The sequence below is a fragment of the Lissotriton helveticus genome, assembly GCF_964261635.1.
Source record: "Lissotriton helveticus chromosome 1_1 unlocalized genomic scaffold, aLisHel1.1 SUPER_1_unloc_3, whole genome shotgun sequence".
Lineage (NCBI taxonomy): Eukaryota > Metazoa > Chordata > Amphibia > Caudata > Salamandridae > Lissotriton > Lissotriton helveticus.
In genome coordinates this window covers 1,679,582-1,706,256 of record NW_027611670.1, presented here as the reverse complement: position 1 = coordinate 1,706,256, position 26,675 = coordinate 1,679,582, and the positions used below count along the sequence as shown (strand labels likewise).

The 26,675-nt window shown below is 47.0% G+C and overlaps 1 long non-coding RNA gene across 1 annotated transcript; it reads right to left on the bottom strand.

Annotated features, from left to right (window-relative positions):
* Positions 1–376: 376 nt before the first annotated feature.
* Positions 377–18,831, bottom strand: LOC144805850 (uncharacterized). Its single transcript, XR_013605612.1, has 4 exons — positions 18,743–18,831; positions 10,783–10,853; positions 10,101–10,154; positions 377–427 (listed from the first exon to the last, which is right to left on the bottom strand). It is a non-coding gene; the product is annotated as an uncharacterized LOC144805850 (long non-coding RNA).
* Positions 18,832–26,675: the final 7,844 nt, after the last annotated feature.

Genomic DNA, 26,675 nt, shown 5'->3' with positions numbered 1-26,675 from the left:
CCCTGAGATGAAAAAAAAAAGCAGAAGAGCGCCTAATATTTTTAAAATATTGCCCCATTAGAACACACAAAATGATTCAATAACATTTTTAAATCACAGTCACTTGCTAAACTCAGTAGCTGCGCAACAGCATGGCACCTCTAATCAGGGTGAACCACCACCACGTGGTGTAGAGGAGGAGACAAATGTGCTAATAGTTAAGGAACTGCTAGGCAAAACTGACCTAAAAAGGAACTGGACCTGCACTACAACCCCCAACATGTTCCAGGAGGAATGTGGCTCCATCAGGTGATTATCAGAAGTTTGATAACAACAAGAATAGTGCACAGAGGGAGTAATAGAGTTATAAGAATCCTTACCTGACAATTATTTTTTTGGTTCCCCCAAGGGTGGCAGCCACGCTGCACTTCCTGTCATCCCAGAATACCTTGAAAGGAAGTAAAGAAATTATTTTGCATCAGACGACAATCACACTTCATCACATTTTACAAATAACCGTCCTGGATTTACATAACAACCGAGCACAGGGAGAACCAGAGTCTGACTTCAGCCTCCTTCCACAGCTATTGCTGTGAATGTTCCACAATTAACCACCGTGGTCCCGCATGCGGCTGTTAACTGTTAACATTCACAGCAACAGCTTTGAAACAAAGGTTTCAGAGTACCGGAGGTGTTTCAACCCCCTCGGTCTCTGGGACACCGTTGTTTTATTAATTAACACATTCTGCCCTCATGGGGCAAACAGTGTAAAGACCTTATAGTCAGCCGTAGCAGGTAATACAGCCCATTAAAGGACCGCTCCCTCGGTAAAGGCCCTTGCCTTTGGAGCTTCAACAAGCTTCAAAGCTATATTAAAGGTATCAAATAATTACTGAAGACATAAACATGGTTACTCAGTCACAGAAATAATTTTCATAATATTTGCAGGAGAATCACATAATGGTAACCTCTAAAGTATATCAAAAGCCAGAATCAGCAATAGCTCTATCTGTAAAGTCAATTGACAGACCACCACAACAAATGTGTGCTTAGAAATAAGAAAACGTTTTTCTATAATATCAAATAGCAAACTGACATAGAATCTGCTTAGTTAAAAATCAAGGAAAAGTTCTTAAGTACAAAATCAGTAAGAGGACTGACATGTAGTCTGCCTTTAGGAAAAGGGTAAAATAAGACAATTGCAGCAAGTATCCCAAAACAGTAATTTTATACTTTTTTTTAGACATAGAGAAAACATTATTTACATGTTTCATGATGAGGTAAAAATGACAGCACACAATGAATATTCATGAAAACATGGCGCAACAAAATGTAATTTCATAAACCAAAACCTACAAAATGAATAATGAATTGTGACTCTTCCCCTAAAAGCCACAAGTAATTTTGCAAGGTTATTCCCTAACATAATAACTGGATCTTAAGTTTAAGTTTCTGGCCATTCATCATTGACCTAATTTGTACGGGAACATTTGCTGGCAGCTTATTAGTTGTTTATTAGAAATGCCTACAACTTGGAATCCTTTCCCAGGAGGGGTTGGTTGGGCGCTCCCATCAGTCTGACTGTGGAACGGGTAGCACATTCATTGATTAAAAGAGATGCCGGATTCCCATTTACTTCTTCTACTCCTGTAATACTCCTAACAGCATGCGACTCTTCTGATACTACTACCAGCACTCTCACACTCGTGCAATACTACTGAAAGCACACCACTCTTCTAATACTACTGACAGCACTCCTCATTCTAATACTAATAACATCACTCTTACACTCTTAATACTGCTGACAGCAAACCACTCTTCTGATACTACAAACAGCACTCTTCTAATACTACTAACATCACTCTCACACTCTTAATACTGCTGACAGCAAACCACTCTTCTGATACTACAAACAGCACTCTTCTAATACTACTACCAGCATTCTCACAATCCCGTAATACAGCTGAAAGCACATCACTCTTCTAACACTACTGACAGCACTCCTCATTCTAATACTAATAACATCACCCTCACACTCTTAATACTGCTGACAGCAAACCACTCTTCTGATACTACAAACAGCGCTCTTCTAATACTACTACCAGCATTCTCACAATCCTCTAATACTACTGAAAGCACACCACTCTTCTAACACTACTGACAACACTCTTCTACACTACTAACATCACTCTCACACTCTTAATACTACTGACAGCATGCCACTCTTCTGAAACTACTACCAGCACTCTTCTAATACTACTACTAGCATTCTCAGAATCCTCTAATACTACTGAAAGCACACCACTCTTCTAACACTACTGACAACACTCTTCTACACTACTAACATCACTCTCACACTCTTAATACTACTGAAAGCAAACCACTCTTCTGATACTACAGGCAGCACTCTTCTAATACTACTAACATCACTCTCACACTCTTAATACTACGGACAGCACAGCACTCTTCTGAAACTACTACCAGCACTCTCACACTCCTGTAATACTACTGAAAGCACACCACTCTTCTAACACTACTAACATCACTCTCACACTCTTAATACTACTAACAGCATGCCACTCTTCTGATACTACCAGCACTCTCACACTCCTGTAATACTACTGAAAGCACACCACTCTTCTAACACTACTGACAACACTCTTCTACACTACTAACATCACTCTCACACTCTTAATACTACTGACAGCAAAGCACTCTTCTGATACTACTAACATCACCCTCACACTCTTAATACTACTGACAGCAAAGCACTCCTCTGATACTACAGACAGCACTCTTCTAATACTACTAACACCACTCTCACACTCTTAATACTACAGTGGTGTGCTTTCAGTAGTATTACCGTAGTGGGAGAGTGCTGATAGTAGTATCAGAAGAGTAGCATGATGTTAGTAGTATTAGGAGTGTGAGAATGATGTTAGTAGTATGTTTAATTGATGGAGCGCAAAGAGTGATATAAAATGATGGACTGAGAAAAAAGTAACTGGAAAATTGATGCAATTTAACATAAATTGAAAACCAAAAACGAACTAGATAACCACAGCTGTGTGACTTGGAAGCCTATTATTTCTTGATACAGTCCTCGTTTGTGATTACGTTACAGTGCTCACATTATCATCTGCACTAGAAGAGATGGGAGCCTCGGGTGTCTGGGCACAGAAGCTCATTTACATACAGAGGGGGATGACACCCTGTTCACAACGCACACCACAACTTGTTTCTGTAAAATGCTTGTACACAGTACACTGTAAAGTGACTCAGGTAACAGTGTGACTGTTGTATGATATGAGTGGGCAGTCTCAGTTGTTGAGACCTGAATGTCTGCAGGGTGCATCTTTAGTTCTATCAGCTGTTTGAGAGAGGGTGACATTCTCACATTCTGGGGACACAGCTGCAAACAGCTCCCCTCATGGTTTTTACATTTTTCATCTAGTCGGTGCAGATTTCACCTAAGACAGTAACCTTTCCAGGTCAATGGTCTGCTTCCTGGAATCAGCCTGCTTTCCTGTTCCAATACTTTGGTCAGAAAAGGTAAATGTGTCTTTCACTAAAGTGTCCTTAGCTCGCTTTTGGTAACGTGGGTTGAGCAAAAAGGCCATGCTTGAAAGTAAAGCAAAACAGTGGAAGACACAAATTTCAATACAATGTAGTAAAAGCTAAAGAGACAAAGAAATTCAACATTCAAACCAAGTTTAGATAAACAGTAATATTTAATAATTACTCTGGAGTAAAATCAAAACCAGGTCAGTGTTTTAAGGATTATTGATTAGCAAAACAGCTGTCCCAAAGGAAATAAAGGGCACAGTTAGTTCTGTCTTCGAAACCACAAAAAAAGACAATTAAGAACAAAAAGCAGATCCACTGACTCAATGATGAAGCCACATACACAATAGTATTTGTCCTCATTAGCCATGCTCAAGGTGGCACCAGTAAGTCCAGGTTCTGGTGATGATTATCACTGGAATTTGTTTCAAGGTTTTGGACTCAATCGGTCCCAGAAGCTGACGAGATGCACAGAAGTGGCTTGAAGTTAAAAATGAACACAAAGTAGAGTTGGTTCATCAAGTTGAACCACAATTTACGGCCATCAAAATGCGTGAAACTTCAGGCAGTTACAACAGCTGGAAAGTCTTCAGAGCTCCGTGTTATGGAGATGGTTCAAGGTTGATGATCCCAGTGAAAGTACGGATTGTGGTATGAGAACAAGCAGGGTACTGGAGCTCACGCTGATGGTTCAAACATGAAACTTGTAACCGTCAAGTTACATCACAACAGGTTCAAAGGTCAATCAACGCTTCAAACCCATATTTCAGTTATCCACGTGTAAAGGTAGAATACCAATGAAGGCAGCTCAAGGTGCAGGGATCTCAGATTTTGGGCTCTCGCTGCTTACATTGTAGTCGTACAGCGAGAGTAATAACTGTTCATCGTGTAAGAATAAAAGCCCCTCAGAACCAGTTAACTGCAGATGAGATTTCAGCACCAATGTGCCGGTAAATACAACAACTTCAGGTAATAGGAAGAGGAGAAGGGTACATATCAAATCAAATCATGATAACATGGTTAACAAAATGGAGAAAGTACCTTATCCTACTACTACAGTATCAAATAGCTGCTACAAGAGTCCCTCAGGAGGCCGAGGGAAGTAGCAGGTCCAGGAAAATTACTTCAAGATATTCGTTGCTGCTCCTCAGCCAAACAAACACATCAGACGAGTGCTCTGTTGTTTTCGCAGGATCATCCTATTCACTCTAATAACTGCCCAAGTGCTGCGTCCACTTTAGCATTACCACAAAAATGAAACTCTCAGGTTGAGTTGGACGCCTCGAGGCTATTCACAAATGTATCTTACACCAGTGTGTAATCTATACATGCAAGGATGCTCTTAGAGTAACTTTGCTACTTTTAGCTATTCACCATTACAAGTATAAAGTTACTGAAAAGTGTGGACTTCTACGTCTTCACACACTTAAATAGAGGTGGAGTAAAATTTACAAATGAAACTTACTACATACAAAGTGGAGCAATAGAAGGTGCAGCACCACACATGGCCAACCACTGGTAATGCAAAACCGTCCCTTAGAAAATAATGGAGGGAGAGACCTAAAAATCGAACCCGTTAGAAAATAAAGATAAAATAATGTGTTTTGCCTTATAAAACTACATATACCTTCAAAAGAATGCTGTAAAATGACATATACTTTAAAATTCATTAGTTTGTGATAACATATTTTAATCTTTTAATTTTAAAAATATTGCAACTATAAAAAAAGAATTAATTTTATACATACATTTTTAAGGATGTGTCCCCTCTGAACAGAAGTAAGGAAATTCAGTAATTCTGAGTACATAATAGGAAAATAAGATGATCTTACCTAGTTTGGATTTTTAAACAGATCTTTAAATAATTTTTTTTACATTTAAAATGAATTAAATATCTAATTAAAAAACAAAATATTACTGTAGCATTTCTTACTTTGTTCTATATTTAAAGTATATACAAGTTCCATTTGTATTTAACATAAAAATATTACATTTTTTTCAAGTGTAATGAACAATTGAAACATTCTTTATATTTTTTACACAGGGAAAACTCCACCCAAGTTGAAAATATAGAAGATTATATTCTTTTTAAAGTTCAATTAAATGTGTCCCACCTAAATTAACATTTATATTATGTATTAATAATTTTGTAAAAAATGTGATGAGGAGCATTAATTATAACAAATGTAATTATACTTTTCTAAAAATGAATGTTATATTAGTGTTTCAATCAAACAGATGTTATTAAAACATTATAAAATAATGAGTTTTGTTTTCTTTTTAGATATTTTTTGCCATTGAATTTATTTTATTTAGATTTTTAACTAATTTAAAATATTTAATTTACCATGATTTCCTACGGGGTTTTAATTCATGTCCGTAGCTCCATTATTATTTATGGGAGTGTATTGCAATTCTAGTGGATGGCCGTATGTGTTGTTGCCCTTACTCCGGCTCTGAGCTGGAGTACATTTAGAACTGTTTTACGTACATTAGGCCTGTAGTGACTTTAGAGCTGTGTTTTATAAATAGCAATGGGTTTACTCATTTGTGGGTGAGTGCTTGTGATTCCCTAAATCCCTCCTTACTCCTTCCTTAGCCCTCCCCTTTATTCATAAATATTACACATTTTACATCCACTCCCCTCTGTCCCTCTCACATTTGCTCCACAAAAGTATACATGTGCAGAAACTAAGCAATCGAGGCAGACAACTCTACAAAGAAAAAGATAGGAGAGGTAGAATGACCGCACGTAGTTTGTGAATAGCATTTTGTTGTATTTTAGTCATATAGTAGTTTATGATTAGGCTCTTGGGTGTATCTGATGTGATTGTAAAGCTGGTGAAACTGTCCTCAGCAGATAGGAAGCAGGTTCCATTTCTAGCAAAAAGGACATGGAAAGAGGTCAATAAAGTGGATCTTTGTAATACGAGGCCGTGTCCCCTCAGAACAGAAGTCATTAGGACTATTTATGGTGGGGCCAAGAATGGTTTGTATGGAGTTGGCCCTGTCTGTAGTGGTACAAAGACTAGAGAATGATGTGGTGGGATGTTACTGAGATCAACTACCAGTCCATCCATCACCTTTAGTTTTTCTCAATGATTGGCCCTAAGTGGCACAGACATGAGCAGATGTTGGTCCCATAGAGACCTACGACAAAGGGACTCCTGCTGCAGCTTCCTGCTGAGGCTCATTAAGGCTGGAAACAGTTTGAGGTTACTTAGATTCTTGATCCAAGGGGCGTGGCCTCAAAGTTCAGGATCGAATGGACTTTGTGGGTCCGAGCCACGGCTTATAAACACTCAGGGAGCAAAACACACTGAACGGAATGAGGCCACAAATAGTTATTAAGGAATTAAGTTATTACAAGCATTTCCATGCCTCGCTGTGTGCTTTTCTCAGTAGAGTTTGTAGGATAATCAATGGATTGATTTCTTTGTGGCTGCTTCATCTGAAGGTTTTGCGGTTCTGAAACTTCCCCCCAGGGTTTACAGTGAGCAAATTTTATTCTCCCACATTGTATTACAACTGAAGTTTTTGTCACATTGAGGGCACTGACAATTTTCTTTCACGCTGTTGATTTTCATGTTGAATCAAATTGAATCTCCAGCAGACACTTCCCTGGCATTTAGAAAAATTACAAGGTTTTTCTCGGTAAGTTCTTGCAGGTTGAGTGAGACTAGATTTCTGGCTGAAACTTTTCCAGTATTCAGAGAGCTAAGAAGGTTAGTGCCCAGTGTGAGTTCTCTCATGTCTAGTGAGATTTATTTTCTGACTGAAGCTTTTCTGGCATTCTGAACACTGATACAGTTTATACCCAGTGTGAGTTTTCTCATGTCGAGTGAGCTCAGATTTCTGAATAAAGCTTTTCAAGCATTCAGAGCACTGATAAGGTTTTAGTCCAGTGTGAATATTCTCATGTCGAGAGAGCTCAGATTTATGAATAAAACTTTTCCAGCATTCAGAGCACTGATAAGGTTTTTCCCCAGTGTGGGTTCTCTCGTGATGAATTAAAATGGATTTCAGACTAAATTGTTTATGGCATTCTTTGCATTGATAAGGTTTTTGCCCAGTGTGGGTTCTTTCATGTACAGTGAGGTTGGATTTCTGACTGAAGCTTTTCTGGCATTCAGAGCACAGATACGGTTTCTGCCCAGTGTGAGTTCTCTCATGTCGAGAGAGCTCAGATTTCTGAATAAAGCTTTTCCAGCATTCAGAGCACTGATAAGGTTTTAGTCCAGTGTGAGTATTCTCATGTCGAGAGAGCTCAGATTTCTGAATAAAACTTTTCCAGCATTCAGAGCACTGATAAGGTTTTTGCCTAGTGTGGGTTTTCTCATGATACATTAAACTGGATTTCAGACCGAATTGTTTATGGCATTCTATGCATTGATAAGGTTTTTGCCCAGTGTGAGTGCTCTCATGGTTCGTGAGAGTTATTTTCCGACTGAAGCTTTTCTGGCATTCAGAGCACCGATACAGTTTGAGCCCAGTATGGACTCTCTCATGTACAGTTAAACTGAATTTCTGATGGAACCTTTTTGGGCATTCAGAACACTGATAGGGTTTATGCCCAGTGTGGGTTCTTTCATGCACAGTAAGGTTGGATTTCCGACTGAAGCTTTTCCAGCATTCAGAGCACTGATAAGTTTTTTGTCCAGTATGAGTTCCCTGATGTCGAATCAGACTACGCCAATAACTGAAGCTTTTTTGGCACGTGGAGCACTGAAATGGTTTTTGACCAGTGTGGGTTTTCACATGTTGCATGAGAAAAGATTTGTGACTGAAGCTTTTCTGGCATTCAGGGCACTGGTAGGGTTTTTGTCCAGTGTGATTTCTCTTGTGTTTAGTGAGGGGGGATTGAAAACTAAAGCTGCTTTCACATTCTTTGCTCATACTCAAGTTGTTTGTTTCTCCAATTTGGGTCTGTTCCTGGATACATGCCATCTTAAGACTAAATCTGATTCCAGAGTCTGTACTTGTTTATGTTACACTCAACATTAACTTATAAAATGCACTGCAGATGATCTTCATAACATTTGTATTTAACTAATTATAGTTTTTACCTGGAGATCATGTTCCTACCTTTAAAGACACCTATCTAACTTCTCTTATACACTTTCACTGAGGAGCCCCTTGTGTTTATTAAGATGCTCCTCGTGGATTCATTTTCTCCAAGTTATGCCTGGTGATTTTGTGACTCCAGTTTATCACATTTGATTTAGGAGTTTTAAAAGCACAGACGAGGTCTTTGATGTGAAGTGTTTGCCTGTTAAGTGTATTTGTTCACACAAGTAATGACAGATGATTAGGGCATGCCTGGGTGGTTTTATGTATTATCAATCACACAACATTGGCCCCTTTTAAGCTTTCTGTGCCAGTACATGCTTTTTACACCTACCGGCTAAGGCTAAGGCATGTACATGATTGACTTTGAAGGTCTGGGAAACTTGGAAACCACTCGGATCAACCCAAGAGACAGATTTGGTGGGGAAAAATCTTCCTATATTGGAAATGATAATCCAGCGTCTTTGCTGTAACGACATCTGAGAAAGGGCATTTACAATGACTTTCTTTTAAACAATGTTTTCTCTTCTCTGAATCACAGGAGATGGAAACAAAAGCTTGCGATTGTAAACCAAGGATATTAGTCTTCTTGACAGTTCTGTCACATCACATCTACGGATACTGATCTGTTGGGGAGGGTTTGGGTCTATAAAGCTTTTCTCATAAACCATCAAACAGAATATACAACACTGAGTATTCCCATGCGCACTGCATGGGCATCAATTGTGCCCAATGTTCTCCTCAATCTCAGTTACTGACACTCAGTAAACATTTATGGTCAGTTTCCTTTAGGGATTTTGACAACTTTCACATTCACCAGTTTCTTCCGCTCCAAGTTCCTCACCATTCCTGATACATAGAATGTGTTTCTTCTCTAGAGATCCAGAATGTTTTAACTTTACTTGAAAAATCCTTTTCGTTGTTTTTCACTAAATGTAAAACTTTTTTCTGTTCATGCTTCAGTCACCCGTAGAAACGGAGTCAGAGATTGTAAATGAACACAAAGAAAAATATTTATGACCTTATACTTTGCACAAAGAAAGTATTGACAAAAACAGGATAGGAAATCAGTTGAGTTGCATTTCTGATAGTGGTGTAACAATGCAGATCGGGAGCTTGGGATCACTGGAAATCAAGGATGGGGGAGCAAACATAGTGCATATTTAAAAAAGAAACTCAAGTTGCACATATATTGCGCCACAGATTTCAGAAGCAGCCAACACTTTCAATTTACACTCTCTGTGAAACAGGCTGGTATGATAGTGAGATATTTGTAATTCTTTTAATGAATTATTAAATGTTACTTACTCCCCTACTCACTTAAATTATTCATCTATTCCTTTTCCAATGATCTAGGAAGGGACATTTTATTGACCAAAGAAATTGGCCTTGTTGCACTCAGTTCTTTAAATGGCACTGTAGACTGAGGCTGTGTCCCTTTAGCTCAGTGGAATTCACTATTTCAAATTGTGCGGATGATATGGACTTACTTGGTGGCTCACAACTCATCACACTCCTCCGACAGGACCCGGGCAACGCAACACCTGAAAAAGAGAAAAAAACAGCACAACAGTAAAGGAAACTAAAAAGGGTCAAGAAAAGAGAAACACAAAATAGAGGAAAGAGAAAAAAAAGCTTTATTCCACTTTGACCACATGTTCCAGCACAGGAAACTGTGCAGCAGATGCTTGTGAACCCATAAGTTACATCTAAACACTGTGCTCCCAAGGTCCGCACCAGGGGCAACTCCACTGGTTGCACCACCCTAAAGCAAGCACTGTGTGCACGTGTCCACACATTTGTACTGTGTCTTTTGCTTGTAATAGACAAGACAGAAAAGGGCAGGATGGGAGTGCGTAAAGAGATGGAAGACAGATCCAGAGAGAAAATATGCCGAAAGAACGGACAAAGAGAGGATAGTATAACGTGGTGTTGAGGAGGAGACAAATGTGCCAATAGTTAAGGAACTGCTGGGCAAAACTGACCTAAACGGAACTGACTTTGCACTACAACCCAACATGGTAATTACCAGAAGTTTGATAACAACAAGAATAGTGCACACAGGGAGTCAAATATTGAAGTGAAGAGACAAAAACAAAACAGAGAACAAGAAAGGGAATAGAGAAAGAAGAAACAGGGGAAAAGGAAACTTAGAGTTATCGGAATCCTTACCTGGCAGTTATTTTATTTTGTGTTCCTCCAAGGGTGGCAGCCACAAGCACTGCCTGGTCATTCCAGAATACCTTGAAAGGAAGGAAAGAAATAGTTTTGTGTCAGACGGCAAATACACTTCATCCCATCTTCCAAATAACCGTCCTGAACTTACAAAACAAAATAATTTCTTGTTCTCTGGAGGCCATTGTGAGAAGCAACTATGGTTAATGAATAAGTACTTTTTTGGTTCACCAAGAACCAAGATCCCTGGCTGGTAAAGGTCTCTGTGAATATAGCGTGCACTCACAGTCTCAGAGAACAAACCCTAACAACCCAGTCCACTTCATAAGCACATCTTTCCATTTACAGATCATGAAACTTACAAATCAAAAAAATCTGGTTAGCAAAGGTACGTTAATGTCCTTGTACATAATTCTGCCCACACTTCATGAATCTACCACACTCTTAGATTTATAGAAACCATGCTCTCTCAGTTCAAGTTCAAGTTGATGCAGAGTTCGAATGCTGAGCAATGTAAGCAACAAGGCATCAATGTGTTGGCGCTTTTTATTGATAAATTATCTGAAGGGATGATGTGGAGGGTCAGTGTCTTTTGAGCCCTATAGGACAGCGACCAAAGTACTAGAACATTGGAATAAATCCTTCACGAGACAAAGCTTGGAACAATGAAATGTTGAGACCTCCATTGGAGACAACGGAGCAGCAGCAGCCTATACAACCTGATCTAGGCCCGCTGCTCTCAACATTACAATGTCCTTATACACAGCCTCTGCCTCTCTGAAATACATGGAGTGGGCAGGAAAAAGCAAAGGAAAGAGCCTGCAGCAGGGCACACAGGAGCCTCCCCCATTCCTCCTCCCGTAGCTCCCAGTGTCAATGGCGTCTCAAAGGGAAGCGGGGGGGTCCTGCTCATCTCCTGCATCTGTTTCGGCTCACCTGAATGATGAAAATCAGTTTAGACGAGCCCAGGGAGAGCCAGGGGCTGACTTCAGCCTCCTTTCACAGCTATTGCTGTGAATGTTCAACAATTAACCACTGTGGTCCCGCATGCGGCTGTTGACTGTTGAACATTCACAGCAAAATCTGTGAAACAAAGGTTCCGGAGTACTGGAGGTGTTTCAACCCCCTCGGTCCCTGGGACACTGTTGCTTTATTAATTAACATATTCTGCCCTCATGGGGAATACAGTGTAATGACCTTATAGTCAGCAATAGCAGGCAATACTGTCCATTAAAGGATCGCTCCCTTGGTAAAGGCCCTTGCCTTTGGAGCTACAACAAGCATCAAAGCTATATTAAAGGTTTCAAATAATTACTGAACATGGTTACTCAGTCAGAGAAATAATTATCATAATATTTGCAGGAGGATCACATTTTGGTAACCTCCAAAGTATATCAAAAGCCAGAATCAGAACTAACTCTAGCTGTAAAGTCAATAGACAGACCACCACAACAAATGTGTGCTACGAAATAAGAAAACATTTTTTTTATAATATCAAATAGCAAACTGACATATAACCTGCTTATTTGGAAATCAAGGAAAAGTTCTTAAGTTTTTAGACAGAGAGAACACATTATTAACATGGTTCATGATGTGGTAAAAATGACAGCAATCAATGAATGTTCATGAAAGCATGGCACAACAAAATGTAATTTAATAAACCACACCTACAAAATGAATAATTAATTGTGACTCTTCCCCAAAAAGCCACAAGTCATTTTACAAGGTGATTCCCTAACATATTAACTGTATCTTAATCACAGTTTAAGTTTCTGGCCATTCATGTATGACCCAATTTGTACGGGAACATTTGCTGACAGATTTTTTCTTGTTTATTAGAAATGCCTACAACTTGGACTCCTTTCCCAAGCGGGGTGGGTTGGGAGCTCCCATCAGTCTGACTGTGGAACGGGAGGCACATTTATTGATTAAAAGTGATGCTGGATTCCCATTTACTTCTTCCACAAAAGGGCCACTCTGGGTGACCTCTAGGACTGCCCCAAGCATGCAATCCGTCTCCCGTCCCAGGCACCGTCATTGTGTCTGATTCAGTCCAGTAGAAACTCCTAGTATAGATGTAAGTCGTGGAAAATCCATAATAATCACTAAAGGATTTTGTTGAAATCCTGAATTTGTTGAGAATTTGGCGTTCTATTCTGCATTGGGCTGTGGGACTATCTGGACTGAAGGTATGTTCCAATATATCAGCCTTTGTTTCTGCATGCTCGGCACAGAGGCCATTTGGCGCTGGGACAATTGACTGAGACATCTCTTTCGGTGCCATCTGATTCATGTTCCAGTTTCCCAGGTTCCTGAAAACATCGCACAGGTCATGTCTTATTCTGCACATTATTAGTGTTTGAGGTATTTAAATTGCCACTGTTAGTAAACCATATACCCTAAGCAGGGCCGGACTGGCCTTAATGGGCTTCCGGTTTTTCCCCAGGAAGCTATAAGAGTGGGGACCGATTGTTTAGTGCCGGGAAACATATTGGTCACTCGGGGCTGGTTTTGCTGTGGTGCTGCTATATCGCCCCCCCCAGCAACAAAAGAGGCAGGGAGCTGGTCCGTCGAAATTGTCAGGCCTGGTTTGGGTTCCCAGTACCGCCCTGACCCAGAGGAACAACATTTCCTCCTTCCACATAATGAACATCATTATTCTGTACACCAACGCTGTGCATATCCAAATTCATACCAGTCACAAACCCAGAATCAAAACAAGAATACAATCCGTGAGAACCACTTTCGTCACCCGTCTCGAAAATTTTTGTCTGAGCGCTCATTATTATTATTTTGATCTTCTTCTGCTTAGTAATACAATTGTCACTACAGTACTTTGGTTACAACAAAGTCTCATCCAGAATGTTGGTCTGCAGCGCCTCACATTTTGCTGGACATGTGCACTAACCTCTGGATGCAACGCTAAATGATGCGTCCTCTTTCACCCGGTCTTCGACTTTGCAATATTGTCTGTAAATCTGCATTATTCTCTTGTAATACATAATAAAATATTTTGAGGCGCTTCACTCTGTGGCTCTTCAATTGGCCAGTTTACAAGCAACTTACACTCATTCCACAAATCTCTTGGGACAACAATGAACAAACTTAAACTCAGCTCTCTACCACCCTGCCTGGACGAACAGGTCTCATCTCCACTGCATCCCTCCTGGACAGGCCCCACCTTCTATGAACCACCCAAACACAGGACAGGCTTCACCTCATCTGCACCCCTGGACAGGCCTCTCCCCCTCTGCACCCCTAGACAGGCCTCACCTCCTCTGCACCCCTGGACAGGCCTCATCTCTTCTGACCCCTGGACAGGCCTCATCTCCTCTGCACCCCTGGACAGGCCTCACCTCCTTTGCACCCCTTGACAGGCCTCTCCCCCTCTGCACCCCTAGACAGGCCTCACCTCCTCTGCACCCCTGGACAGGCCTCACCTCCTCTGACCCGTGGACAGGCCTCACCTCCTCTGCACCCCTTGACATGCTGCACCTCCTCTGCACCCCTTGACAGGCCCCACCTCCTCTGCACCCCTTGACAGGCCCCACCTCCTCTGCACCCCTGGACAGGCCTCTCCTCCTCTGCACTACTAGACATGCCTCACCTCCTCTGCCCACCTGGACAGGCCTCACCTCCTCTGTACCCATGGACAGGCCTCAACTCCTCTGCATTCCTGGACAGGCCTCACCTCCTCTGCACCCTTTATCAGGCCTCACCTCCTCTGCACCCCTGACCAGGCCTCTCCTCCTCTGCACTGCTAGACAGGCCACACCTCCTGTGTACCCCTGGACAGGCCTCACCTCCTCTGACACCTGGGTAGGCCTCACCTCCTCTGCACCCCTGGACAGGCCTAACCTCCTCTGCACCCCTTGACAGGCCTCACCTCCCCTGCAACCCAGGCCTCACCTCCTCTGCTCCCCTCGACAGGCCTTTCCGCCTCTGCACCCCTGGACAGGCCTCTCCTCCTCTGCATGGCTAGAAAGGCATCGCCTCATCTGCACCCCTGGACAGGCCTCTCCTCCTCTGCACCCCTGGACAGGCCTCTCCTCCTCTGCCCCCCTGGACAGGCCTCACCTCCTCTGCACCCCTGGTTAGACCTTTCCTCCTCAGCACCCCTGGACGGGCCTCACCTCCTATGCACCATGGACAGGCCACTCTTCCTCTGCATTCCTGGACAGGCCTCACCTCCTCTGCACCCCTGGACAGGCCTCACCTCCTCTGCAACCCTGGACAGGCCTCACCTCCTCTCCACCTCTGTACAGGCCTTACCTCTTCTACACCTCTGGACAGGCCTCAGCTCTTCTGCACCCCTGGACAGGCCTCACCTCCTTGCACCCCTGGACAGGCCTTACCTCCTCTGCACCTCTGGACAGGCCTCTCCTCCTCTGCACCCCTGGACAGGCCTCACCTCCTCTGCACCCCTTGACAGGCCTCTCCTCCTCTGCACCCCTGGACAGGCCTCACCTCCTCTCATCTGCACCCCTGGACGTGCCTCACCTCCTCTGCACCCCTGGACAGGCCTCTCCTCCTCTGCACCCTTGAACAGGCCTCTCCTCCTCGGCACCCCTGGACAGGCCTCACCTCCTCTGTACCCCTGGACAGGCCTCACCTCCTATGCACCCCCTGGAGAGGCCTCACCTCTTCTGCACCCCTGGACAGGCCTCACCTCCTCTGCACCTCTGGACAGGCCTCACCTCCTCTGCACCCCTTGAAAGGCCTCACCTCCTCTGCACCGCTAGACAGGCCACACCTCCTCTGCACCCCTTGACATGCCTCACCTTCTCTGCCCACCTGGACAGGCCTCACCTCCTCTGCACCTCTGGACAGGCCTCACCGCCTCTGCATCCCTGGACAGGCCTCTCCTGCTCTGCACACCTAGACAGGCCACACCTCCTCTGCACCCCTGGACATGCCTCACCTCCTCCGCCCACCTGGACAGGCCTCACCTCCTCTGCACCCATGGACAGGCCTCACCTCCTCTGCACTCCTGGACAAATTCAAGTTCAAGTTCAGGGATTTATATAGCGCACTACTCACCCAGAGGGTCACAAGGCGCTTGGGGAAGGGGGTTTGGCCTCACCTCATCTGCACCCCTGGACAGGCCTCAACCCCTCTGTACCCCTGGAAACAGGCCTCATCTCCTGTGCACCCCTAGACAGGCCTCACCTCCTCTGACCCCTGGGCAGACCTCACCTCCTCTGCACCCCTGGACAGGCCACACCTCCTCTGCACCCCTTGACAGGCCTCACCTCCTCTGCACCCCAGGCCTCACCCCCTCTGCTCCCCTGGACAGGCCTCTCTACCTCTGCACCCCTGGACAGGCCTCTCCTCCTCTGCACCCCTGGACAGGCCACTCCTCCTCTGCATTCCTGGACAGGCTCACCTCCTCTTCACCCCTGGACAGGCCTCTCCTCCTCTGCACCCCTGGACAGGCCTTGCCTCCTCTGCACCCCTGGACAGGCCTCACCTCCTCTCTACCTCTGGACAGGCCTCACCTCTTCTGCACCTCTGGGCAGACCTCACCTCTTCTGCACCCCTGGACAGGCCTCACCTCCTTGCACCCCTGGACAGGCCTCACCTCCTCTGCACCTCTGGACTGGCCTCCCCTCCTCTGCACCCCTGGACAGGCCTCACCTCCTCCCTACCTCTGGACAGGCCTCACCTCTTCTGCGCCCCTGGACAGGCCTCACCTCCTTGCACCCCTGGACAGGCCTCACCTCCTCTGCACCTCTGGACAGGCCTCTCCTCCTCTGCATCCCTGGACAGGCCTTACCTCCTCTGTACCCCTTGACAGGCCTCTCCTCCTCTGCACCCCTGGACAGGCCTCACCTCCTCTGCACCCCTGGACAGGTCTCACCTCCTCTGCACCCCTGGACAGGCCTCTGCTCCTCTGCACCCTCTGGACAGGCCTCACCTCCTCTGCACCCCATGACAGGCCGCACCTCCTCTGCACCCCCTGGGCAGGCCTCACCTCTTCTGCACCCATGGACAAGCCTCACCTCCTCTGACCCCTGGACAGGCCTTGTCTCCTCCGCACCCGGGACAGGCCTCACCTCCTCTGCACCCCCTGACAGGCCTCACCTCTTCTGCACCCCAGGCCTCACCTCCTCTGCTCCCCTGGACAGGCCTCTGCTCCTCTGCACCCTCTGGACAGGCCTCACCTCCTCTGCACCCCCTAACAGGCCTCACCTCCTCTGCACCCCAGGCCTCACCTCCTCTGCTCCCCTGGACAGGCCTCTGCTCCTCTGCACCCTCTGGACAGGCCTCAACTCCTCTGCACCCCATGACAGGCCGCACCTCCTCTGCACCCCCTGGACAGGCCTCACCTCTTCTGCACCCATGGACAAGCCTCACCTCCTCTGACCCCTGGACAGGCCTTGTCTCCTCTGCACCCTGGACAGGCCTCACCTCCTCCGCACCCCCTGACAGGCCTCACCTCCTGTGCACCCCTGGACAAGCCTCACCTCCTCTGACCCCTGGACAGGCCTCGTCTCCTCCGCACCCTGGACAGGCCTCACCTCCTCTGCACCCCAGGCCTCACCTCCTCTTCTCCCCTGGACAGGCCTCTGCTCCTCTGCACCCTCTGGACAGGCCTCACCTCCTCTGCACCCCATGAAAGGCCGCACCTCCTCTGCACCCCCTAGACAGGCCTCACCTCTTCTGCACCCATGGACAGGCCTCACCTCCTCTGCACCCCTGGACAGGCCTCACCTCCTCGGCACCCCTTGACAGGCCTCACCTCCTCTGCACCCCTGGACAGGCCTCTCCTCCTCTGCACCGCTAGACAGGCCTCACCTTCTCTGCACCGCTAGACAGGCCTCAACTTCTCTGCACCCATGGACAGGCCTCACCTCATCTGCACCCCTGGACAGGCCTCTCCCCCTCTGTACCCCTGGACACGGGCCTCACCTCCTGTGCACCCCTGGACAAGCCTCACCTCCTTTGACCCCTGGACAGGCCTCGTCTCCTCTGCACCCTGGACAGGCCTCACCTCCTCTGCACCCCCTGACAGGCCTCACCTCCTCTGCACCCCAAGCCCCACCTCCTCTGCTCCACTGGACAGGCCTCTCCACCTCTGCACCCCTGGACAGGCCTCTCCTCCTCTGCACGGCTAGAAAGGCCTCACCTCCTCTGCACCCCTGGACAGGCCTCTCCTCCTCTGCACCCCTGGATAGGCCTCTCCTCCTCTGCACCCCTTGACACGCCTCACCTCCTCTGCACCCCAGGCCTCACCTCCTCTGCTCCCCTGGACAGGCCTCTCCGCCTCTGCACCCCTGGAAAGGCCTCTCCTCCTCTGCACCCCTGGACAGGCCTCCCCTCCTCTGCACCCCTGGACAGGCATCCCCTCCTCTGCACCCCTGGACAGGCCTCTCCTCCTCTGCCCCCCTGGACAGGCCTCACCTCCTATGCACCTCTGGACAGGCCTCTCCTTCTCTGCACCGCTGGACGGGCCTTGCCTCCTATGCACCCTGGACAGGCCACTCCTCCTCTGCATTCTTGGGCAGGCCTCACCTCCTCTTCACCCTTGGACAGGCCTTGTCTCCTCTGGGCCTCTGGACAGGCCTCACCTCCTCTTTACCCCCTGGACAGGCCTCTGCACACCTGGACAGGCCTCTCCTCCTCTGCACCCCTGGCAGGCCTCGCCTCCTCTGCACCCCTGGACAGGCCTCTCCTCCTCTGCACCCTCCAGACAGGCCTCACCTCCTCTGCACCCCTGGACAGGCCTCTCCTCCTCTGCACCCTCCAGACAGGCCTCACCTCCTCTGCACCCTGGACAGACCTCTCCTCTTCTGCACCCCTGGACAGGCCTCGCCTCCTCTGTACCCCTGGACAGGCCTCGCCTCCTCTGCACCCCTGGACAGGCCTCGCCTCCTCTTTACCCCCTGGACAGGCCTCACCTCCTCTGCACCCCTAGACAGGCCTCTCCTCCTCTGTACCCCTGAACAGGCCTCACCTCCTCTGCACCCCTGGACAGGCCTCTCCTCCTCTGCACCCCTGGACAGGTCTCTCCTCCTCTGCGCCCCTGGACAGGCCTCTCCTCCTCTGCACCCCTGGACAGGCCTCACCTCCTGTGCTCTCTCTTCCTCCTGGGTCTGGGGGGAGGTCTGGGGGGGGGGGGTCTTTGAGGGTCTGAAGATGGAGGTAACTGCTAACACAGACAGGCAGGGCTCCTTCCTCCTCTGCAACAGGCTGGACACAGAGCACAGGGAGGAAGTGATGTCAGCACTGCCTGCTGGTGCTGTCTCTGCCACCGCTGACCCAGTAGAGGAAACCCTTCTCACTTTCATCCAATGTATTGCTTAGTTGGTTTCATCATCAGACAAGGTGCACCCTCTGGTGGCCGCTGACAGAACCGCCACCTCCAGGCTCCAGGAGTGAATACATTTCACACAAACAAGCACTGGTGCCTGTAAAGACCTGGGATTTCAGATGTCACAGACGGGAATGTTTTTAAGGGTCAGACAGTTCAACTACAGGGCCTCACACTTGGCTGCTGTAAAAAAGCATTTATAGCTTCACTTCAGATGAGCATCTTCCAAACACTGATGTAAAGGACTTAAGAGTATTTACAGAAAGGTGACAACTGGAAGTGGCAGTCTGTATTTCAAATCATAATATATCTGTATTTCAATTAATATATAGGTATATGGGTCAGTTTTGCAATTAAGCTGGGCAGCTTATTTATTCTTTTAAAAAATTTATTTGCAGTTTTTCAAATCCACAACGTGCTAGATAGCAAAGTAAACAGAGGTTAATACCATGGAGTTTAAGACACCAGATCAGTGACCATGAGGCATAGGTCATGTGTCTAAGCGACAATTGAAGGAACAGCTTATTTCCTGTGCCTGTGGCTTATTCCTTACATTTAATACTGTTTTATATCCTTGAACAAGACTGAATTGTCGGTTCTAATTAGGTTTTGACTTTCTGGTTTAAGAGCACAACAGTCTCCTAAAATATTAGGATAGCGGTCTCTTGCAGGCTTTGTTTTTTTTGTATCCAGTAACCACCATCCTCTCTCAACAAAGATTCACTGACAAAAATAAAGCTATATATCTTTGAAACAATTAATTCCTAAGATAGGGCAACCGAGTATGAACAAGAAATTTCTCACACGGTTTACATTGTGTTAATGTTAATGTTAATGTTATGGGTGTCTTATATAGCGCTCGGCTACTCCATGGAGTGTCCCAGCGCTTTTTTCCAACCCACAACAGACTACAGAAAAGAATGGCAGAAAGGAAGAGGGAAAAGGGGCAGGTTACTGTCCATACAGCCATGTCTTCAAGTCCTTTCTGAAAACCAGCAGACTAGAAGTACATCGAAGTGACAGAGGAAGGCTGTTCCATAACTGGGGAGCCAGGCGTTTGAAGGAACGTCCCCCAATCCTAGCCTTCCTGACAATGGGGGCAGCGGCAAGGCCAAGGGAAGCGGACCTAAGGGATCTAGTAGGCTTGTAAAAAACAAGACGTTTCTGAATGTACTCTGCTCCCATAGCAGTCAGTGCCTTATGTGTCAGTGTCAATGTTTTAAAAACAATCCGCTTGCGAATAGGCACCAATGTAAGGAGTTTAGCAGGGCCGAAGCTCTTGCTCGGCGGAGAAGGCAAAAATTTGCCCGTGCCGCTGAGTTTTGGTCCACCTGAAGTTTTTGAAGTAAATAGTCAGGGAGGCCCAAATAGAGAACATTGGAATAGTCCAGCCTAGAACAGATCAGAGACTGGACAGTTGTTTTCCTATGCACTATTGGAAGCAAGGGAAGAAACTTGCGTAGCATTTTGAGCAAACCATAGCAAGTACCAGTCAGACCCAGAATCTGGGACTTAAACGAAAGGCTATTGTCAATTTTGACCCCCAGATTCTTAGCAACTAACGAGGAGGATGCAGGAGGACACATGTTGATAGGCCACCAATCCTGCCAGTTCGGGTCTGCGTGACATCCAAAAAAAAGCACTTCTGACTTGTCAGGGTTGCATTTAAGGCTATTTCGTTGAAACCATTCGAACACAGCCCGAGGCAGCTCCGAATGCTCTCACCGTCAAACTCTGCTCCCTTTATGACAGGTGAAAAGGAGCTGGGTGTCATCGGCGTAGGATATGATCTGAGCACCAAAAGACTCAGCCAGTACCGCCAGAGGGGTCATAAAGATATTAAAAAGAGTCGGGCTCAGGACCGAGCCCTGAGGGACTCCGACCTCCAGAGGCGGCACTGCGGCTGAGTAAGGGGGGGCCCAGACCACCTGTCGGCGACCTGCTAGATAAGATTGAAACCAGCTCAACACCGTCCCTCTCAGACCGATCTCGTAAAGTCTGCCGAGAAGAGCCTCACGAGGGACGGTGTCGAAGGCCGCCGACAGGTCCAACATAACCAACATAGCTCTTCCTCCTGCATCCAACACATCTTTTATGGCCTCATTGACCTCCAGGAGTGCTGTCTCGGTACTAAGATTGGATCGGAAACCCGACTGAGTGGAATGCAGCAGACTATGGGTTTCATAAAAATGAGTGGGTATTACTGGTCTGAAGAACAGGGGAGGGGCATTTCATTACTCGAAAATATTCTACTCTTTCACATAGGCTCTTATATCACAGTACGCTTGTCATCAATACACCATTGATTACTGAGTGCGCATAGCTGCCAAGGTTTCAGATTGCCTTGTGTGACATTTTCATAACTTCAGTGTAATTATGAGTGACATTTCAAGAACTATGAGTGACACTTTCTCGTGCGCAAAACCTAGTAAGGAAGACTAGGGAAACACATAAATGTATGAAATGACATCCTTTTGAGCAAGGTAGCGCTAAGATCTTGCCCTAAGAATACATTGCCCTACATAGAATATGGAAACCTCAGTGTTATAAGCGTGGTCTCTTCACTTATGAGTATTGTGTAATCCTTGTCAAATCAGCCGATCTTCATGTACTCCGCTCTGTTACCAACAACTTGTAACTAAAAATCCCTCTATTGCGCACCTGTTTTGGAAGACCATTGCTGGTTTGTACTGGGGTTTCTACATACATTTTTACCGAGCATAAATGCATACAATGTTGGCAACTTTGATATTCTTTATTCTTCAGTGTGGTATTTTAATGTGGATCCTTACTCTGACAATATGCAAATGCTCCACTGCACTGTAGTCCTTTGAATGTTTACTGGTGCTCTGTTACCCTGCGGCTTGAATATTTGTTTGTGTTTTTGAGTGTACGTGGCACAGCTGTATTTCCTTGAATTAAGGAGTAGTAGAAACACTTCCGATTTTGTTTGTTTTAAAATACTAAACCCATTTGCTTTACATTCTTTATTGTTCTAACACTATTGCAGCAAATACAATGTATTATTGAAGGGCGTGACTGAATTGCACAGCAAGGCCATATTTCTAAAGGAATACCCAGGCATTCTTTCTCATTTTGGCCACATGACCCGCAGATGCTAAGGGTCGCAAGGACAGTGCCAGGGGTCGCAAAAGACACATCAGGGGTCACAGATGCGACCATTTTGCGATCCGTAAATGGCATCCATGCACACACTGCGGTATTTGTTTAATCTGTCTCGGAAGAATGAAAGGGTATTCATTTTAGAGATCTTAGCAGGATGAAATGCGGAGCTGTACACAGCAGAATGTCACGATATGAGGACTGAGGTAGCCTGAAACAAACGCTAACAAATCCATGATCCAGACGACTTCTCACGACACAACGCTTCCTGTAGGAATAGAATTAGCAGTGAAGACAGCAAAAACCCAAGTAAACAAACACACGCAAACACTATAGAAAGGCTCCTTCTTCTTCACCTCCACACTTTAAAACCGAACGTGCAAAAATGAGAGAGTAGGAGGAAGAGGAGGACCACAAAAAATTAAGGATGTTGGAGACGGCTTCAGGAGGACGCTGCATAAGAGGTGGAATACGGAGAAAGAGTTCCGGTAGGAGAGACAGAGGTTACCAGATGCTCTAAGAGACCTTTCTGAAGCTCGCCCAGAGGTTGTTGTTAGTGTTTTGCTTCAGTTCAAAAGAGCGTAAAAACAGCCCTGGGTGTGGTAACGGTCTAGTTGTTCCCAACTAGCGCCGGAACACCTGAACAGGAACCGGAAGGCGGCCATCTTGTGAGGCACCGACCGGTTCAATGAGAGTCACGCAAACCCGGCGCTCCGGGAAATAAAGTACATCTCGAATACACGCCTGGCTCCGAGTTTCCTTTACGAGAAGGGTTCCCACAATGGCGGCGAGGCGGGACACGAGCCAGTTCTGGGCATAACAAAAAAAATGCACATGCACGGAGCATCAGGCACCAATCCCGGAGCGTGGCAGAGGGCGAATGACGGCGCAACGACCGACTGAATTGAAAGTACCTGCTACGCTCAGCGACGCAGGGGAGGTACAAGGAGGCGCCGTGCCAAGGCACAAGGGCACAGAGCGACCAGTGGGCGGCCCATAAGGGAAAGCGCGGGAAGAGAGAGCGCAACGCGCTACGCGAGACCAACGCGGCGAGCCCAGTACCACGCAGAGTAGGAGAGGGAAGCACAGCCAGACACGCACTCACCCTCTGGCCACGGCAAGCTGGCGGAACAGCAGAGACGAGGTGAGGGGTCAAGCGAAGTGGACAGGGGCAGACCGCGAGCGAACCCAACAACTGAGGGGGCAACAGGAGGTGCAGACAGCAGGGAGAACAGTGAGGAAGACGGAGACGAAAGACAAGCGCCAGACAGCCCGCCCAACTGCACAGTTCCTGCACAGGCAGGCCCGAGGGGCGACAGAAGGATGGCTACACCGTCTACTTCCCTCCCCCACATGGTGCCATTCCTCCCAAGAAGAGGAGAACCCACGATGCCCTGGGAAGATTGGAAACGGTACTTCCTAAATTATTTAGAGGCATTAGAAGACGAAGGTGAAGCGGCTTACTCGAGCCCGAGGAGAAGGAAGAAACTGTTACACAACCTGGGCCCAGAGGGTTTGAGAGTATTTGACACCATCGTCAAAGGTCCGAGGGACGCGACGGACACGGATGTGTTTAGACATACCATAGAGGACTTGGATGCGCACTACAGACCGGTAGTGTGCGTAGCCATAGACAGACACAATTTTTTCCAGAGGAAACCAGAGAGCGGAGAGATGGTCGATGAGTACGTGGCGGCTCTACAGAAGTTGGCACTGACGTGCAAATTCGGGACCCTCCACGACGAGCTGGTGAGGGACCAGATCATAATGCACACGTCGAGCACACACATCCAGGAAAAACTATGGGTAAACGGCGATGCTCCCATGAAGGAGGTATGGGCCTTAGTGAAAAAGGCAGAGATGTCCAAACGATGTGCCCAGGTGGCCAGGAAAGACACAGGAGGAACACAAACGGTCTGTAGAGTCATGACGCACAACAAGAGGGACAAGACCAGACAAAGGGAACCACCCAGGGGCCAAGACACCAGGAGGCGCCCACAGACAGGGGGGGCAACCCCGAAGACAGGAAGGGGAGGACGACCAAGCTGTTACAGATGTGGAAGTACATCGCACCTGGGCAACGACAAGGTGTGTCTGGCGTTTAGGGCGAAGTGTGCATTCTGCGGAGTATTTGGCCATTATGAAAAGGTGTGCCGCCGGAAACCCAAGAGCGCAGTCGTCAGATACATAGACCAGGGAAACACGGAAGAAGACGATACACAGGTGGAGGAAGAGGACCTCGAGGAAGTCCTCTACATTGATGCCCAAGTCCTGGACGTGGGATGTAAAGAGTCAGACAAACCAAGACTTAACATGCACATCGGAGGAGTACCGATTGAAATAATAGCAGACTCAGGAGCCCCCATCACCATTGTTCAAAGGCAGGTATGGGAAGAAAAGTTTGTGACTAAAATAAAGGATGAACTGCGTCCCATGGACGTGAGACCAGTTACTTACACTGGCCAGAGAATAACCATGCTGGGCTATTGCCCATTGCTTTTCGAATTCAAAGGGGGTCAAGCCAACTGCAAACTGTACATCGCAGAGAAGGGGCCATCTGTGCTCAGCTGGAAGGATCAAGGTGCGCTGGGAATCCAACTTAACCCAGGAGGAATAGAAAAGGTGCTACTGATGAAAACGGAGGAAGGACGCGAAGATGAGGCCTGGCACAGAGAATACCCGAAGGTGTTCAATGGACAGATAGGAGAATTGGCCAAGTACAAGCACCTGATACGGTTGAAGGAAGGAGCTAAACCGGTCATCCACAAGGTGCGAAACATCCCTTTCCGATGCAGCGAGGCAGTGCAAGCGGAACTCGACAGATTTGATACGGTTGAAGGAAGGAGCTAAACCGGTCATCCACAAGGTGCGAAACATCCCTTTCCGATGCAGAGAGGCAGTGCAAGCGGAACTCGACAGATTGGAGAAAAGCGGGGTGATACAGGCCATAGAGAGCGCGGAGTGGCTCTCACCCTTGGTGGTAGCTCAAAAGCCGAACGGAAAGGTGAGGCTGTGCCTCGACCTCAGGGAACTTAACAAAAACATCTTGGTAGATAAGTTTCCTCTTCCGTGCATAAATGAGATGCTGGCCAGGACAAAAGGAATTAAATGGTTCTCTACGGTGGACTTGTCATCAGCCTACCATCAGGTAAAACTCCATGCATCCAGCAGTCATCTTACATCCTTCATAACACCTTTCGGGTGTTACAAGTTCCTGAGAATGCCGTTTGGGTTGGCATCGGCCGCTGTTATCTTTCAAAAACTGATGCACAGACTCTTTCAGAAGGTGGAAGGAGTTCAGTTCTTCCAAGACGACATCCTTGTCATGGGCAAATCCAAACAGGAGCACAATGAGAAACTGCATACCGTGCTACGCACATTACAAGAAAACGGACTCACCGCAGAGTGGACAAAATGCAAATTTGGTGTACCGTCAGTGACCTACCTCGGTCATGAGGTTAGCGAGAAGGGAATAGAGCCAAAGAGAGCCAACATGAAAGCGATAATGGACGCACCAGCCCCAGGGAAGAAAGAAGACGTTAGGTCATTCTTGGGCATGGCCGAATTCTATAGTAAATTCATTCCCAACTTTGCCACCAAGACGCACTACCTACGCCAACTACTTAAAGAGAGAAATGGGTTCAAATGGAACAAGGAAGAGCAAGAGGAATTTGAGACCCTAAAGCAGGAAATGGGCGAAGCCATACATCTGAAAGGATTTGACCCAGACGCACAATCCGTACTCACCACCAATGCCAGTGACAGGGGCCTGGGGGCAGTGTTAATGCAGAAGTCAGACAATGGTGAAACATCTACAGTCAGCTTCGCATCCCGATCCCTGGCGTCCAACGAGGAGAAATTCAGCGTCATCGAAAAGGAAATGTTAGCTGTGGTGTGGGCGATGGAACGCTTCAGACAATACTTGTGGGGAGCCAAGTTCCTAGTCCGCACATACCATAAGCCCCTAATAAAAGTTTTAACATCAAATGGTCATGCACATGCCACTCCGAGAATTGCAAAAATGACATTAAAGGCTGCTAGACTTCGTGTACGAAGTGGAGTACATACCGGGGCCCCAGAACAAAGTAGCAGACTTTCTAAGTAGAGCGGCGGCCAAGGAAGAAGCGGACAAACAAGAGACACCGGGGTGGGAAGGCTACATGGTGGCGACAGTACAAGACATGGAGCAAGTGATCAGTGTGCAAGAGTGGGCAGAGGCCTACAGACTAGATGAGGACCTGGAGGCGGTAAAGGGATACATTATCCACGGGTGGCCGGAGAAGAGGCACCTGAAAGAAACCTTGAGGAGGTACTGGGAAGTGAGGGAGGAACTGTCGCTCGGGGAAAAACCCCTATTCCTGCTAAGGGGCGACAAGGTCATCCCCCTCCCAGGGACTCATAGACCCCTTGATGGCGTTGTTACATGAAGGACACCTGGGGATCACAAAGACCA